Source organism: Ranitomeya variabilis, chromosome 1 (genome assembly GCF_051348905.1).
Source record: "Ranitomeya variabilis isolate aRanVar5 chromosome 1, aRanVar5.hap1, whole genome shotgun sequence".
Taxonomy (NCBI): domain Eukaryota; kingdom Metazoa; phylum Chordata; class Amphibia; order Anura; family Dendrobatidae; genus Ranitomeya; species Ranitomeya variabilis.
This window is the reverse complement of record NC_135232.1, coordinates 1,044,188,889-1,044,195,838: the sequence shown is the minus strand read 5'-3', so window position 1 is coordinate 1,044,195,838 and position 6,950 is coordinate 1,044,188,889.

Below are 6,950 nucleotides of genomic sequence, written 5' to 3'. Positions count from 1 at the left end.
CTTGCAGTACCAGCAAAGTAAATGAGATTTCTGAGGTCTCGTGCATACATTTTCCTGCAGATCTGAATCTCCATAGCGTTTTTGGAATCTGCCGCTGCTTTCTGCCTCCTCGCAGCGTTTGTCGCCCATTCAAATGAGCGAGGAGGAAAACGCACCAAAAACACCAAGGCTGTGTGCACATATTTGCTATTTCTTCAAGGATTCGGCATCTCTTGGCAGGAGTAATTGTGCGTTCTTAGTGCGTTTTTATGGTCTTCCCTTGTTCGTTCAATGGGTCAAAAACACAAAGAACTGACAAGCTGCGGATTTATAGCACAGCGAGTCCTGACACTGACTGACCGGGGGCACAGCCCTCAGGGGTCTCACGCATTTCTGGGCCAATTCAGTGCAGAACAGAACGCGCCGTCTGCACACAGCCTGAGGGAAAGGTATACGAAGCATTTTTTTCTACAACAAAACCTGATCTCTTGGAGGGAAAGACGCTACAGTAAAAAAGCGGGTTTTCCTTGGGGTTTCCTTACGTTTTTTGCTGCGGTTTTGGCATACTACATTTGTCTCTTGTGCGTGCTGATAAAGTTTAGTACAAAAAAAAAGTCCTAGTCCACAGAACCAGGTATTGGCACAAAAACGCAGGAAAACCTGATACTATGTTTTTGCTGTGGATATTCAGCATTTCTTCACCACCCATTCATGTCAATGGTGAAAAACGCTGAAAAAATGACAGAAGTGACAACATCCATTGTGCAAAACACCATGCAAATCACAGACTACTGACGACAAAATCCAATGTACTGTCTATAGGGGGCGTACTGTGTATAGGGGCACACTATCTATAAGGGCATACTGTCTATGGGGGTGTACTGTCTATAGGGGGCGTACTGTGTATAGGGGCACACTATCTATAGGGGCATACTGTCTATGGGGGTGTACTGTCTATAGGGGTGTACTGTGTATAGGGGCACACTATAGGGCTATAATGTCTATAGGGGCGTACTGTCTATGGGGGAGCACTATCTATATGGGTGCACTGTCTATAGGGCCATAATGTCTATAGGGGCACGCTGTCTATAGGGGCACGCGGTCTATAGGGGCACACTGTCTATAGGGACAGAATGTCTATAGGGGCACGCTGCCTATAGGGGCACATTGTCTATAGGGGCACGCTGTCTATAGGGGCACACTGTCTATAGGGGCACACTGTATATATGGGTGCCCTGTCTGTGGGGGTGTACTGTCTATAGGGCTATAATGTCTATAGGGGCGTACTGTCTATGGGGGAGCACTATCTATATGGGTGCACTGTCTATAGGGCCATAATGTCTATAGGGGCACTGTCTATAGGGGCACGCTGTCTATAGGGGCACGCTGTCTATAGGGGCACGCTGTCTATAGGGCACACTGTCTATAGGGGCACGCTGTCTATAGGGGCACTGTCTATAGGGGCACGCTGTCTATAGGGGCACGCGGTCTATAGGGGCACGCTGTCTATAGGGGCACGCTGTCTATAGGGCACACTGTCTATAGGGGCACGCTGTCTATAGGGGCACATTGTCTATAGGGGCACGCTGTCTATAGGGGCACACTGTATATATGGGTGCACTGTCTATGGGGGTGTACTGTCTATAGGGCTATAATATCTATAGGGGCACACTGTCTATGGGGGCGCACTGTCTATAAGGACACACTGTCTACAGGGGAGCACTATCTATAGGGCTATAATATCTATAGGGGCACGCTGTCTATAGGGGCGTACTGTCTATATGAGTGCACTGTCTATATGGGTGCACTGTCTATAGGGGCATAATGTCTATAGGGGCACACTGTCTATATGGGTGCACTGTCTATGGGGGTGTACTGTCTATAGGGATGCAAAGCAGGGTTGTGTTTGCCAGCAGGTTGAAAACATCCAATAGGATGCACAAGTCAGAAATGAACCAGCAAACTAAGTATTGCTAATTTACAGCCACAGTCCTCCGCTCTACCAGCAGAGCTATTGAAGGCTTGTTTTCGCCTTGGCTGAAAGCCTCCTAGGCTTAGCTGTGGGAGTCGTGAGCAGGAGGTAAAAATGATTATCTTTCCACCAACTGAAAAAGTCAGCAAACAACAGTTTGGGAGAATGCAGGCATCAATCCCACTGCCCCTCGCATTCGAAGCGAGCATTCTACCAACTGAGCTAATCTCTCTTGCCTGATGAGTTAATTTTTAGGTTCTTGTCAGTTTTCATATACTGTCAGATGTGGCCTGGCATTCTTCTTTCTTTTTTTTTTTTAAGTGCTGATTACTTTTTGTCCTAGTTGAAGATCATCTGAGGAGTTCACAAGGTGAATAGTGGCCTACAAAACAGGCGGGCAACTTTCAGGCAAACCCTCTCTACCTATATGGAGAACCAAATTGGAGCGACTGAAAAAAACCTAAATAGTTTGTAGAAGAAAGTTGTAATATAACACAATCCCTTGCAGAACCATTGGCCTATTTTGGTTTGGTTTGATTATCAGTCAAGAGAAGGGTACAAAACGATATTTCCAAGGCATTGGCTGTACCATGGAGCACTGTGAAGATGAACATCAAAAGTGGCGTAAATAGTGGACAAGAATGACATCATCAAGAACTGGACATCCTTCAAAAATTGATGAAAAAACAAGAAGAAAATTGGTAAAAAAGGTCTATAACAACAATAAAGGAGCTGCGGGAATTTCAGGAAAGTACTAGTTGTATACTGTATGTGTCAACAATTTCCCCTTCTCTTCATATGTCTAACCTGTTGGGTTTGGTGGCAAGATGGAATCCTTTTCTGACAATGAAAAACATCCAAGACTGGCTATGTATTGCCAAAACCTACATCAAGTCTGCCAGAAGCATGTGGGGAAATGTGTTAAGGTCTGATAAGCCTACGGTTGAGCATATTGTCCATAAATCCAAAAGTTATGTTTGGCATAAAACCAACACTGCATATCACCAAAAGAACACCATACCCCCAATGAAGCATAATGAAGGCAACATTGTGCTTTGGGGCTGTTTTTTGACAACTGTAACTAGCCCTTATTCAAGGTGGAGGGAACTATGAACAGTCTGAAACACCAGTCAATTTTGCAACAAAACCTTCAGGCCTTCACTAAACAGATGAAGAGGAATTTCACACTTCAGCACATTATGACACTAAGGAAATCAACTCATCAAAAGAATGGCTTCGTCAGAAGATCACAGTTTTGGACTGGTCCTGCCATAGCCCAGACCTGAATCCAATTGAAAATCTGTGGGTCACCAGAAGAGGGCGCTGAAGACAGGAAATGTCCTCGCAGTCTGACAGTTTTGGAGCAGTACTGCTTGGAAGAGTGGGCAAAGATTGAGATGTAGAGGTGCCACACTGATACACACCTATTCAAAAACACGGAACACAGTCATACTTTTTTTCAAAGGGTACTTCAACAAAGTATTAGTTTAAGGGTGTGAATATTTTTGCACCCACATTTCTCTTTTTCCACCCAAAAATATCTCAATGTATCTTTCAATTGAATAAATTATGGGTGACATTGGTATGATTTTGTTTTTATCACAAAAACCTGGCAGTTTAACCCTTTACCCCCGAGGGTGGTTTGCATGTTAATGACCGGGCCAATTTTTACAATTCTGACCACTGTCCCTTTATGAGGTTATAACTTTGGAACACTCCCATGGATCCCGGTGATTCTGGCATTGTTTTCCCGTGACATATTGTACTTCATGAAAGTGGTAAAATTTATTTGATATTACTTGCGTTTATTTGTGAAAACAATGGAAATTTGGCGAAAATGTTGAAATTTTCCAACTTTGAATTTTTATGACCTTAAATCACAGACATATGTCACCAGGGCCGGACTGGCCATAGGGCACTTCTGGCAAATGCCAGAAGGGCCGGTGCCAGTGGTGGGCCGCTCAATCCGCCGCCCCCGCCGTCGCATTCAACTATACCGGCGTATAGACGCCGGTACAGTTGAATGCAATGATGGAGGAGAGAGCGTCTACAGACGCTCCTCTCCCATCATTCCCCGCTCTGCCTCTGACACTGCGGGTGCGCGATGATGTCATATCATCACGCACCTGCTGTGTCCCGGGCAGACTGCAGCTGCTGAGACAGGAGCAGGAACCAGGAAGCAACGCTGGGCACGAGGAGAGGTGAGGAGAGTTTTTTTTTTTTCTGGACTGTGGGGCCATTCTCGGAGGAGGTGAGGGGAGGAAGAGAAGAGATGTGGGCTGTATATAGTTCTCTGTGGGCTGTGCTCTGTGATGTATACTGCTGTGGGCTGTATATAGTTCTCTGTGGGCTGTGCTCTGTGCTGTATACTGCTGTGGGATGTATATAGCTCTCTGTGGGCTGTGCTCTGTGCTGTATACTGCTGTGGGCTGTATATAGTTCTCTGTGGGCTGTGCTCTGTGCTGTATACTGCTGTGGGATGTATATAGCTCTCTGTGGGCTGTGCTCTGTGCTGTATACTACTGTGGGCTGTATATAGCTCTGTGGGCTGTGCTCTGTGCTGTATACTACTGTGGGCTATATATAGTTCTCTGTGGGCTGTGCTCTGTGCTGTATACTGCTGTGGGCTGTATATAGCTCTCTGTGGGCTGTGCTCTGTGCTGTATACTGCTGTGGGCTGTATATAGTTCTCTGTGGGCTGTTCTCTGTGCTGTATACTGCTGTGGACTGTATATAGCTCTCTGTGGGCTGTGCTCTGTGCTGTATACTGCTGTGGGCTGTATATAGCTCTCTGTGGGCTGTGCTCTGTGCTGTATACTGCTGTGGGCTGTATATAGCTCTCTGTGGGCTGTGCTCTGTGCTGTATACTGCTGTGGGCTGTATATAGTACTCTGTGGGCTGTTCTCTGTGCTGTATACTGCTGTGGACTGTATATAGTTCTCTGTGGGCTGTGCTCTGTGCTGTATACTACTGTGGGCTGTATATAGTACTCTGTGGGCTGTTCTCTGTGCTGTATACTGCTGTGGGCTGTATATAGTTCTCTGTGGGCTGTGCTCTGTGCTGTATACTACTGTGGGCTGTATATAGCTCTCTGTGGGCTGTGCTCTGTGCTGTATACTGCTGTGGGCTGTATATAGTTCTCTGTGGGCTGTGCTCTGTGCTGTATACTACTGTGAGCTGTATATAGTACTCTGTGGGCTGTGCTCTGTGCTGTATACTGCTGTGGGCTGTATATAGTTCTCTGTGGGCTGTGCTCTGTGCTGTATACTACTGTGGGCTGTATATAGTACTCTGTGGGCTGTGCTCTGTGCTGTATACTACTGTGGGCTGTATATAGTTCTCTGTGGGCTGTGCTCTGTGCTGTATACTACTGTGCTATATATAGTACTCTGTGGCTGTGCTCTGTGCTGTATACTGCTGTGGGCTGTATATAGCTCTCTGTGGGCTGTGCTCTGTGCTGTATACTGCTGTGGGCTGTATATAGTTATCTGTGGGCTGTGCTCTGTGCTGTATGCTACTGTGGGCTGTATATAGTTCTCTGTGGGCTGTGCTCTGTGCTGTATACTACTGTGGGCTGTATATAGTTCTCTGTGGGCTGTGCTCTGTGCTGTATACTACTGTGGGCTGTATATAGTTCTCTGTGGCTGTGCTCTGTGCTGTATACTACTGTGGGCTGTATATAGTTCTCTGTGGGCTGTGCTCTGTGCTGTATACTGCTGTGTGCTATATATAGTACTCTGTGGGCTGTGCTCTGTGCTGTATACTACTGTGGGCTGTATATAGTACTCTGTGGGCTGTGCTCTGTGCTGTATACTACTGTGGGCTGTATATAGTACTCTGTGGGCTGTGCTCTGTGCTGTATACTACTGTGGGCTGTATATAGTACTCTGTGGGCTGTGCTCTGTGCTGTATACTACTGTGGGCTGTATATAGTACTCTGTGGGCTGTGCTCTGTGCTGTATACTGCTGTGGGCTGTATATAGCTCTCTGTGGGCTGTGCTCTGTGCTGTATACCACTGTGGGCTGTATATAGTACTCCGTGGGCTGTGCTCTGTGCTGTATACTACTGTGGGCTGTATATAGTTCTCTGTGGGCTGTGCTCTGTGCTGTATACTACTGTGGGCTGTATATAGTACTCTGTGGGCTGTTCTCTGTGCTGTATACTACTGTGGGCTGTATATAGTTCTCTGTGGGCTGTGCTCTGTGCTGTATACTGCTGTGGGCTGTATATAGTTCTCTGTGGGCTGTGCTCTGTGCTGTATACTGCTGTGGGCTGTATATAGTTCTCTGTGGGCTGTGCTCTGTGCTGTATACTGCTGTGTGCTATATATAGTACTCTGTGGGCTGTGCTCTGTGCTGTATACTACTGTGGGCTGTATATAGTACTCTGTGGGCTGTTCTCTGTGCTGTATACTGCTGTGGGCTGTATATAGTTCTCTGTGGGCTGTGCTCTGTGCTGTATACTGCTGTGGGCTGTATATAGTTCTCTGTGGGCTGTGCTCTGTGCTGTATACTACTGTGGGCTGTATATAGTTCTCTGTGGGCTGTGCTCTGTGCTGTATACTGCTGTGGGCTGTATATAGTTCTCTGTGGGCTGTGCTCTGTGCTGTATACTACTGTGTGCTCTGTGCTATATATAGTACTCTGTGGGCTGTGCTCTGTGCTGTATACTACCGTGGGCTGTGTGCTATATATAGTACTCTGTGGGCTGTGCTCTGTGCTGTATACTACTGTGGGCTGTATATAGTACTCTGTGGGCTGTGCTCTGTGCTGTATACTACTGTGGGCTGTATATAGTACTCTGTGGGCTGTGCTCTGTGCTGTATACTACTGTGGGCTGTATATAGTACTCTGTGGGCTGTGCTCTGTGCTGTATACTACTGTGGGCTGTATATAGTACTCTGTGGGTTGTGCTCTGTGCTGTATACTGCTGTGGGCTGTATATAGCTCTCTGTGGGCTGTGCTCTGTGCTGTATACTACTGTGGGCTGTATATAGCT